The 11,357-nt window shown below is 41.3% G+C and overlaps 1 pseudogene; it reads left to right on the forward strand.

Annotated features, from left to right (window-relative positions):
- Positions 1-10,307: 10,307 nt before the first annotated feature.
- On the forward strand, positions 10,308-10,978 carry LOC129673615 (60S ribosomal protein L15-like; annotated as a pseudogene).
- Positions 10,979-11,357: the final 379 nt, after the last annotated feature.

Consider the following 11,357-nt stretch of genomic DNA (forward strand, 5'->3'; position numbering starts at 1 on the left):
AATTTCTCTCTGCTTTTGCGTTTCTTGACTCCTTAATTGGCCTATTGAGGACAAGTGACTGAGCCCAGTTACTACGACTGCCAAAGCTCAGGCTCTGGCCCTACACGCTACAGTGACAAAGTAAAAATCCAGCCAGCAAGCTGTGACCTGATTTCAGGGGACAAGAAGGGTGTTGGATGTAGGGAAACAGGCCACAAATATATGCCAGGGGAACATCAAAGGATGAGCAAGCCTGAGAGCTTCAGGCACGAATCTCTTAAGGATAAAGGACAGTAGCCGAGGAAATCAACACAGGAGAACAAAAGAGGGCCAGGCGCAACCTCAGCTAACGGGCAGAAATCAGTTAGTTAGCCTTAGAACTTAAAATAACACAAATGGGCAGGAAGAGGCAGTCATGCCGCCAGCATTGATTTCGGATGTCTTTCTTGCTTCACTTGTCCTTAGAAGTTTAATGCAGGACAGTCCCCTGCTGGAAGTTTGTGGCCACTAGGTGGCAGCCTTACTTTTTTCTTAATCTTGGGAAGTGCTGAGATCCCTGGAGTTTAATTCCACATTTGAATTTTGGCGAGGTGGGGAGGAGGCTGTGCAAGTCAAGTATTTGCCGACACCCCGCTATGGCACGGTCCTCTAAGCCATAAAAAGAAACAAATGAACGGGAGAAACTGAAGCCAGAGGGACGGACTGTCCAAGGAGTGAGTAACTGGTGTAGGAGGAAAGGAAGGGAAGCTTAGATGTAGGCTTCAGGAAGGAGAATGTCCTAGGTGTGTGTGCTGTAGAGACAGGACCAGCCCACCGAGCCTGACGCTGCGGTCCAGGGTGGAGTGGTGGGAGGCCAGTGTCTGAGAGCTTCTGAAGGCTCAAGTGCAGAGCCAGTCTGAAGATAAACCATTCCTTGAAGATGTGGGAGAATTTCGTAGAACACTCCCAGGGTGGAGAGCTGAGTGGCAAGAGCCACGTGGTTCAGAGCTCCTGACCTGCCTCACAAATGCAAGCCCCCAGCAGTGTGTGCCTCGGCATGCTCCTCATAGCTGCCTGCAGGCCTGGGCTGAGCAGAGCTGGAATAAAGCACCTCATGGAAAGGGTTGTCTGGAGTGCTGAAAAGACAGTGATGTGTTGGCTTTGCCTTTGGCATCACAGTGGGTTTGGGGTTAGGTTGCTTTCTTTTCTACACTCTGCCACGCAGTTTAGTCTCGGGACTAGAATGTTGTATACAACTCGCCGTGAGGCTTCTTACTTTTGGTTTCCTGTTTCTGTTTATATTTTCCTTTTCCCTAGATGCTAGTGCCCAACTCATTCACATACTTACTCCCAAGGTAATGCATGCATTGTGAGGTTTTTTTTTTTTTTTTTTTTACATCAGCTTCAGTTTTGGTTTCTACCAAAAAGTGTGGAAAAGAGAAATCAAGGCATGTGTGAGGCTGCATCTTACTGGGAAACTGGTAATGCCTAGCTTTAACTATGCCAGTTTAGTTTAGTGCATGATACTTAATGCTACTTATCCTTTCAATTTTAAATAAAATCTTTTTCAAAACTGAAAACACGCTTATGACATTTGAAGAATGTGTAGGTTATTTAGGAACAAGGCTTTTGGTTTAAAGACAACTCTAAAAGCTGATGTAAGGTGATTACTAGAAGGAAAAAAGAAATCTTGCTTATATCCATTTTTTAAAATAATCAATTTCTTAATAATTAAAAATAATAACAAACGTTTTTAACTTCCACCATCTTAATGCTTGCTAGACTCTGTGGTCCATAAAGCTCACTGTAGCTTCAGGATGTCACATGACTGACACAGAAACTGATTTCTATAAACATGTAGAGAAGGAAAGGCCAGGGCATGTGTGCTCCTGAGCAGAAAGCACAGTTGGCCTGATGAAGAGCCAAGAGAGGTGAGTGACCAAGGCCTTTCCTGCTTGGTAAATGGTTCACCCTTAGTGCAGATGTGGCCTCTAACCACCAGCCATAAGGTTTTGGAGGCAGTCGTAAGGCCCTGTGAAAACAGGTACAATTTTGTTTTCACCTGTTGTGCTCTAATCATTTTTGGCTTTTTAATTTTTTTTCCTACTTGGGGAATGGTTTAAAGGAAGATAACTCCAAGTTCCTGCTTGACGTAAACTTTAGTAGCAGAGGCAGCAGGACTTCTACAAAGCCTTAGAGGAGGCAGAGAAATGTGGATTTTGATCAGATCCCTTTGCCCTCAGGGAATGTTTTTGTTGTTGTTGTCTAGTTCTGCTCTCTTTTTCTTTAACAGCAAAAAATGAGTGATACAAATCATCCTGTTGACTTTCCTTTATCTTGTGGCTGACCAGAACTAGCTATAGATAAGTAGATTACAAAGAAGGACAGAAGCCCAGGGAGAAGGCTCAGGAGGTAAGGACATTTAACATGCAAGCCTGATGACCTGAGTTAGATCCCAGAACTTGATGAAGGTGGGTCGGCTGTGCGAAGGCATCCTTTGACCTACATATGCATGCTATGTGGTACACACAGTCAGCATGCACACACAACAATAACATCTTTAAATATGAAATTCACTGATGACCCCTTATTGCCCCAATGTAACAACTAGCTGTGCAGGGAGGAAAAAAAACAAAACAGTTTTTAGTACATTTGATGTTCAACCATGAAATGCCAAAATCGTGTACTTTTAGGTAAGATTTCAAGGAAGTTGTTTATGTTCACTGCCGGATTTTATTATCAAACTTAACATTTTGATAATAAATATATTTAATATATTATTTAGGCTTATGTTTTTAAAATTCATGTGTTCATTCATATTCATATTCACTTTATATACCAATTGTAGCCCCTCCCTCTTATCCTCCTTCCCCTACTCCCCATCAACCCACCTTGGTACATTAAGTCACACTAAGAATGAGCATGTCTTCTTCTCCTGTGGCCTGGTAAGGCAGCCCCACCAAAAGCAGGCAACTGATCCCATGTCAGAGGTAGCCACTGCTCCCCTTATTAGCAAACCCACATAAAGACCGAGCTGCCCATTGGCTACAGCTGTGTAGGGAGCCTAGGTCCTTTCCATGCCTGGTCCTTGGTTGGTGCATCAGTCTCCCACAAGCCCCTCTGGGTCCTGGTTAGTTGGCTCTGCTGGTCTTCTTGTGGAGCTCCTGTCACCTCTAGGTCCTTCCATCCTTAGGCTCACTTTTTGATGCATGCTCTGATGCTACTTTCTGTGCTTCTACCCCTGGACCCTCACCTTCAGGGAAAAACAACATATTACACCTTTGAGGTAGATTTCATTGATCTTTTTAATTGATGAAAAAAACTTCAGTATTTGCTGAAGCATTAGTGTTTTATTTGAAAGCTGTTGTTAATATCGTTGTTCCACAGTCTTACTTTGATCAGGAACTGTGAGCAATGTGCATTGTGAAGACAGGAGAATATAGTCAGAAAACAGAAATAATGTTTAAAGAATCATCATTTATATAGCTATTAAGCTATTACAAACTCCCACTTGTACATAGTCTCCAAATTATATGTGTGATATAGCAAAGCTCTGAGAATTTGCTGTAGGCTTTATTTAACACAGGAAGTCAAAGTAATCTTTTGAAGCAAGAGTAAAGGAATGATTAATTCTGGTGCAATTTGCCATACTAATTACATAACTACTTATAATTATTTGTTTAACTTCTTGCCTCTCCTCATTTAGGAATCATACATTAGGTCACCAGGTCTCTCTGACAGTCCAAGCCTCATCTGAAGGTACAGTCTTTACTCATCCCCATGATTGCTGCCAGTTGAAAATATAATCCTGGTGGTTGCTAGATCATTTGAGAGTGATAGAGATCTAGGCGACCATGTTAGATTGCTTAAATCCTCATTTTAAAGAGTTACCAACCATTTTTTTTTTTTAAAGAAAGAAATCTGAAATCATTCAGAAGAAATCTGAGCACCATGAATCAAACAAGCCATGGTTATTTTGTTCTTTAATTGAAAAGTGGCCTGTGTGCATTAGTATGAAAGCTCTGCCTTTGTATGTAAACACCAGAAGAACATGCATCTCTGTTTTAGTTACTTGTGTTGAGTCCAGAACAGGCATTTAAGAGAGTATCCCTCAGTGGCAGTTCTAGGTGGGTGGGAGGATTGATGGTGTGTATAGATGCACACAAGGTTTAGGCATATGAAGGGGAAAAACTACAAAAGAGACATACAAAATTGGAAAGTAAGAAATCTGAGAGTTAATTTTGATGTTGGAGTTAGGGAAAGCAGACATTTGAAGCTATAGGAACAAGTGAGAACTTTGCATTTGGGAAAAGACAAATTAAAAAAAAATTCATTGTAACAGTAGATAATGTTTGCTTTAAAAAGTGGAGAAGGCCAGAAGGTGAGAGAGACCCAGAAGACCAAGGTAAAGTGTGTGTTATTTATTCTCTAAACACTGGGGAGTCTCTCAGGGTTTTGGAAATATATGACCAACTCTAATGCACCTAAATTTTTTTTTCTTTTTCAGATGGTTGTTTCTAATATTAGATATGGAATGGATCTGGAGTTACAAAGGAAGTGGGCATGGCAAATATTTAAGAAGTCTGCAACCTCTCTATGCTATGTCTTCTAAACACAAGTGTTAATGAACACTAATTGAGTCCTTTGTTTTTAAAGATTACATTAAACTTGCCCAAAGGTGTTTCTGGTGGCTTAAATAGGAATGGCTCCATAGATTCATGTGTTTGGATGCTTGGCCATAGGGAGTAGCACTATTAGAAGGTGTGGCCTTGTTGCATGAAGGGATCACTGTGGATGCAGGCTTTGAGGTTTCCTATGCTCAAGCTAGGCCTAGTGTGGTACATAGTCTTCTCCTGATGCCTGGGGATCAAAATGTAGAACTCTCAGCTCCTTCTCCAGCACCACATCTGCCTGCATGCTATCATGTTTCCCATCATGACAATAATGGACTAAACCTCTGAAACTGTAAGCCATCCCAATTAAATGCTGTCCTTTGTAAGAGCTACCTTGGTCATAATGTCTCTTCACAACAATAAAACCTTAACTATGACAGGTTGGTATCAGGGACTGGGGTATTGCTGTGATAGGCTTGACCATGCTTATGCTTGAAAGAATATGGGTTTGGGGACTTTGAATTAGGAACACAGTTGGATGCTTCAAGCAGGGCTTAAAGGGCCATGCTAGTAGGAACATGAGACTGAGGACCGATTTGAACTGTGGCAGCCTGGCTCAAGAGGTTTCAAAAGAGAAGAGTGGTAGTGTTACGATATATTTTTACAATGCCATGTACTCAACAGGTCTGATAAGAACAGATTTATTTGGGAGAAAGAAAAGGGAGAGGAGTTAGGGTCTGAATGGGCTATGAGGGTAGACAGAGACAGAGAGAGACAGAGAGAGACAGTGGGAGAGCATAGGAGATGAGAATGAGGAGCAGGGTGTGGTCCTCCAAGAGAGAAAGTCAGAGAGGAAGGAAGGGGAGAGAAACTGAGGAAGAGAGATCATGCAGTGATGGGTCAGTCCTTTATATCTGTATTTATATTTGTAGCTGAAACATATCTGCCACACATCTGGCAGTGGCATATGATGACATTATAGGCAGGCTGGCTAACATTCCTCTCTTTTTGTTTATTTAAAAAAATGAGAAACTAGGAAGGGGTGGCACGGCAGAAATGGGGATATTGGATTGCTTCTCATGCAAGGCAAAAAAAAGTATATAAATGTAGGTTCATTGGAAGCGGCTCTTGGTTGCCATGCAAGAGGGAGAGAGACAGACACACAGAGACAGACACACACACACACACACACACACACACACACACACACACACACGGGGTGGTGGTGGTAAGAGCACCAAAATGTTCAGATTATATGGTGAAGGGGAAGGGAAGCCATTGCCCTGGAAAATTCAGGGTAGACATCGAGGTAGGAGGGGTTTGCCAGCCATGCCCTGAAGCAAATAGGGACCAAGGAATGCTGGGAGAACATGGAACTGTTTGTCCCAGGCCTGGAGCACATCATTCCAACCTTTTATTGATTGTAAATGAATAATGTGCAAAGAAATCAATCTTCTTTGACTACTCTCTGCTGACACTGGGTAGACATAGAGAGGCCAAAAGGCTGAAATTCTGGCCAAGTCCAGGAAGAGGAGGCTGTTGTATTTGCTGTCCAGGATCTGAAAACCTCTGAGGCTGGGAGGGGAAGTGTAAGTCCAGCTTGACAAAGTCTGCAAGATTAGACTGGAGCACCTGTGGGTATCTGCTTTGGCACTGTCACGGATGTAGGAAACAGTTGGCAGAATACTGGAAATATGTATGTGGGCAAAAGACAAAGTTAAGTAGGTTAGGGAGAAATTTTCTTTTAGGTGTACATTTGAAACTTTTGGGAGAATGAGCAGAGATGAAGGGTTTGGAGAGAAGAAGAGAAAAACAAACAAACAACAACAACAACAAAAATTTTTCATTTACCTGATTGCTGGCAGTAATTAAAAAGGTTCCATTTGGATTTGTCATCTAAGGGATATTGAGACCAAGTTTGATTGCAGAGGTGTGTAAGCTTGGAAGCTCTTAATGCCGGTGCACTAAAATTCTCTAGAAGATAACCCAGTGGGAAGGCTGGAGGAACAGACAAATGGCCAGTTCTCATTGGGCAGGTAGGAGCCAGTGACCTGTCCAAGGTGTCCTAAGGGCAAGGTTTGACTCAGTAAATTGGTACAATCTGTTCCAACACTTGTCAGTGCTGGTCAGAGACCAAGGACACAGTTGCTGTAGCAGACACAGTTTACCGAGCACTAGGATTTCATAGATGTACCAGAGGGGCAGGGAGAGAAGCCATGCTGGTAGAGGGAATGTCTTATCCGAGGGAGAAGGTCCTAGGTGAAGAGGTTGGATGTAGGTTGGTGAGAATGGTAGGAAACATTTACATCAACCAGAAGGGAAGACTCACCAATCAGTTGGTGTTGGCTGGAGGATTGCAGGAATAGGATCCCAACGGTGTGATTTCAACCCACAAGTGGGGAGCACTTTTGAAACTTTTGGACCCATGATTTTAAGTTGGGGGAGGGGAGTCCCAAAACAAGAGAAAGTAGGAGCAATCCCACCCTATGAAATAGGTACTAGATGGGAGGCTTAGGCTGTCCTTATCAGGATTTCATTTGACCTAATAGGTGGATTCCGGTGGTCTTCCTGTAGCTTACAAGAATACCTTTTTAAGTTTACAAAGAAGATAAACTTCAGACATGTTAGCATGACCACTGTAATATGCAATGAAATACATATTGTAGAAAAAGACAGAAGACATACAACTTTGGGTTAATAGCATAAACAATCTTTAAGGTGAGCTCTGGAAAGGCAGAAGTTGAAGGGGCAAAAGCTCACTTGATTTTGACTTTCAGTATGATTGCACGTCATAGAAGAGAGACTTCTTCTCTCTGTATATCCAGAAGACTGGAGGAACAAAAATGTATATAAATCTAGCACAATGAGAAACAAATTTTAAGTCTATACTTAAAAGGCTCCACCCAACAGGGGATAGAAGCAGATGCAGAGACTCACAGCCAAACTTTGGGCAGAGCACAGGTAGCCTAATGGAAGAAGGGGGTGGGGGTGGTTTTGGTGGTGGTGGTGGACAGAAGGACATAGAGGGGGCAGGAGCTCCACAAGGAGACCAACAAAACCAAAAATTTCTGTGCCCAGGGCATTCTGCAGAGACTGATTCACCAACCAAGGACCATGCATAGAGAGGACCTAGACCTCCTGCTCAGCTGCAGCCCATAGGCAGCTCAGGCTTCATGTAGGTTCCTGAGTAAGGAGAGCAGGGGCTGTCTCTGAAGTGAACTCAGTCACCTGCTCTTTGATCACTTTCCTTTATCAATACAGCCTTGCCAAACCACAGAGGAAGAGGATCCAGGCAGTCCTGATGAGACATGATAAGCTAAGGTCAGATAGCAGGGGAGGAGGATTCCTTTTCCTGGACTAGAGGAAGGGGATGGCAGGAAAAGGAAGGCAGGGTGAAACTGTAAGGAGATGAGGAAGGGGGCTACAATTGGGATATAAAATGAACAAACTGTAAAAAATTAAAATAAGTAAATAAATTAAAAAAAAGAAAAACCAAAAGAGATTTAAAATCTTGAGCTTGGAACCATAATAGTGGGTTGTAGAGTGGAATTTTTTAAAAAATCAGAATTATATTATTAAATCAGAGCTCCAGTGATAAATGTCAAAGCTCTGGGCAGCTAATATAACAGTAGAATAACAACAGGAATAAATGTGAAGCATTTTTATCAATTTAGGGTACCTTAAGTCACCTTAGACCTTCAAACATTCATAACTTGCATTTACCAACCTTAAAGCACCTTCTTAGACCCTCAAACATTCCTTATCTCCTCATAACTTAAGCTTCTGTATCCTTAGGCCTTGATTTATCATGAGACAAAGGTGAAATTACTGTGAGTGGTTGTTGTAAAATAAGCTCTTTTAGCTAAAGGAATAGTAAAAGATTATATCTGAGGCCTGGTTTTTTTGTTTGTTTGTTTTTTGTTTATTTTTTTGAGTCTGAAAAAAAAATAGACTGTGTTTAGACCTGACAGTAGCAGCTCTAAGAGTGAGGCTTAAGGCCTATCCTTAGTCATCAACATAATCAGAGACCTGAGAAGGATAAATTGTAATCTAAATGAACCTATCAATAGACAGAGATGGCTAGTCAGTCACAGTCCACTAACTACCTAGACAGTTGTCCCAGGTCTCCATGGCAACACAGGCAGACAGTCTGGTCACCAGTGCAGAAGAGAAGAAGTTCTCCTCCCACCCCCCCATAGAAGAAAAATATGGAGAGATTGACCTCACCTCATGCTCTACAATGTGAGGAAATAAATCTCTGGACAACCAGTTTGTCCATAGTCCAGGCTGGGCAGTCTTGCCCAGTGGTTAGCATAGAACAACCCAGAGTTGAAGTCATCTGTTGTTGTGCCCTAAACTTCTTGGAGACTTTGGAAAGCCACTGCTAGAATCTTTCATAATATGATTAAACATGTTAAATGCCATATTCAGCAGATCACTGACAGGTTTGAAGGCTAGAATATTTGAGTTGAGCAATCTACATCTGTATTTAGTTTTCAGCTCTAAGCTATCCCTTGCAAACATAAAACAGAATGCTATGGTCTGTTATTATGTCATATTCTGTAGGTAAGTGTTTGAGGATCATATTAATCTTAAATAGATCTAAATACTAAATCAAGCTGGATCCTGCAATTAATAAAAAGCTTATCTTAATCATTAAAGATTAAGACTTTAGGTTTAATCCCTGTTAAGTTGGAGCCTTAAAAAAATAAACATAGTCCATAAAGAGAGCACAACAATTTTTGTACGATTTAGTTTTTAAAAGGTCTACAGCTTATATAAATCTAAAGCTATATGATAGATTAGTGATGTTACCATATTGAGAAAACAAGGCTAAACACATTTTTAAGGCATAATTTTTTAACACTTTAGAGAGTGAAGATAAAACATAATGACCAAGTTTTAACATTGTAAACAAATGAGTGTCTCTAAAATTAATATATCCCAATTTAGAGTATCTTTGGAATCGTACCACATAGTTTAAGGGTATCTAGGCAAAACCTCTTACCTAGTAACTCTGAGTTATGTGTTTTAGAATCAGTAATTCAGTAGAACAGTATAAAAAATTTAAAATTACGATTAAATTTATTGTATCCAATTTATTGGCCAGAAAGCCTAATGGTGAACCCAGATCACAAGCAGCTGGTTGCAGGAGAAACAATATTCATTCAGAAACTGGTAAAGACATAAGCAGTTAGACATACATTTTAAATTAGCTTATTAATCTCAGTAGACCTTTATAACCTTAAAATTTCATCATCATAGCAAAATTATTTTGAACCAGGGTTGAATTATATATTAAGTGCATGTTGTAAAAATATAATTTTGAATGTATATAAAAATTCATACCAATTTAAAGTGAGGCTTGTTTTATTAGTTTAAAAGGAGATAGAATAAACAGAGTTAATTATGACTAAGAAGTTTTGAAAATGTTGCTTCATACCACGTGGTCCTCTTCAGGTGGTGTAGCCACATGGCAGATTGTAAGCCATGTGATCCTCTTAAGGTGGCAGTATTTAAAAACATCTGTGTTTTTATGTGTAAGAAACACATATGTACACACAAACATGTGGTATGTGTGTGTAAGAGTTTGAACTTAGATTTTAAACATTATATTCAATAGTAAATCACAAAATTTTAGGTGAGTTATAGTGTAATCTTAAGATATTTTTTTTCTGTACAGAAAAAGTATTCTTTTTTATTTTTTATTTTTAAGAGTAAGAAAGTAGGTGGGAGAAAGGCTTCTTCCTTTCCTCTGGCGGCAGCCATCAGGTGAGCCAGGATGGGTGCATACAAATACATCCAGGAGCTATGGAGGAAGAAGCAGTGGGACGCGATGCGCTTTCTTCTGAGGGTCCGCTGCTGGCAGTACCCCCAGCTGTCTGCGCTGCACAGGGCTTCTTGCCCCACTCGGCCTGATAAGGCGCGAAGGCTGGGATACAAGGCCAAGCAAGGTTATGTTATTTACAGGATCTGTGTCCGCCGTGGTGGCCACAAACGCCCAGTTCCTAAGGATGCAACTTACGGCAAGGTGGGCAAGCCTGTCCACCGTGGTGTTAACCAGCTAAAATTTGCCCGAAGCCTTCAGTCTGTTGCTGAGGAGAAAGCTGGATGCCACTGCGGGGCTTGAGAGTCCTGAATTCTTACTGGGTTGGTGAAGATTCCCCACATATAAATTTTTTGAGGTTATCCTCATTGATCCATTCCATAAAGCTATCAGAAGAAATCCTGACACCCAGTGGATCACCAAATCAGTCCACAAACACAGAGGGATGTGTGGGCTGATGTCTGCTGGCAGGAAGAGCCATGGCCTAGGAAAAGGGCCACAAGTTCCCCCTCACTGGTGGTGGCTCTGCAGTGCAGCCTGGAGAAGGCACAACACTCTCCAGCTCCACCGTTACCGCTAATACATGTAACCTTTTTAAAATCATAAACAATTCAGAAAAAGAGTTAGAAAGTATAGTCTCAGAAATAAGAGTAGGTTGTAGGTATTAGGAGATGATTTGTATTTGGGTAGATTTTTGTGAGAGTCAATTAAGGAATGGGGAGGGGAAGAGTGAATGACCTTTTGGAATCTTGGATACTGGTTATAGGAGTGGGGAAGGGGTAAGAGGCCATGAGAGGTGGTGGAGGAGCAAGTAGCTTTGAGAGGCTCCACGTGGAAGGAAAGAATAGAACTTAGGATCAAATTTAACAGACAAATGGAACAAAATTAAATTAAACAGTGTGGGAGAGCAAGCACAGAGAAGCAGACAAGAGTTTGAGAAAAGAGAAATAGGAAACTGC

The sequence above is a fragment of the Psammomys obesus genome, unplaced genomic scaffold (assembly GCF_907164565.1).
Source record: "Psammomys obesus unplaced genomic scaffold, mPsaObe1.curated_primary_1811, whole genome shotgun sequence".
NCBI classification, from domain to species: Eukaryota; Metazoa; Chordata; class Mammalia; order Rodentia; family Muridae; genus Psammomys; species Psammomys obesus.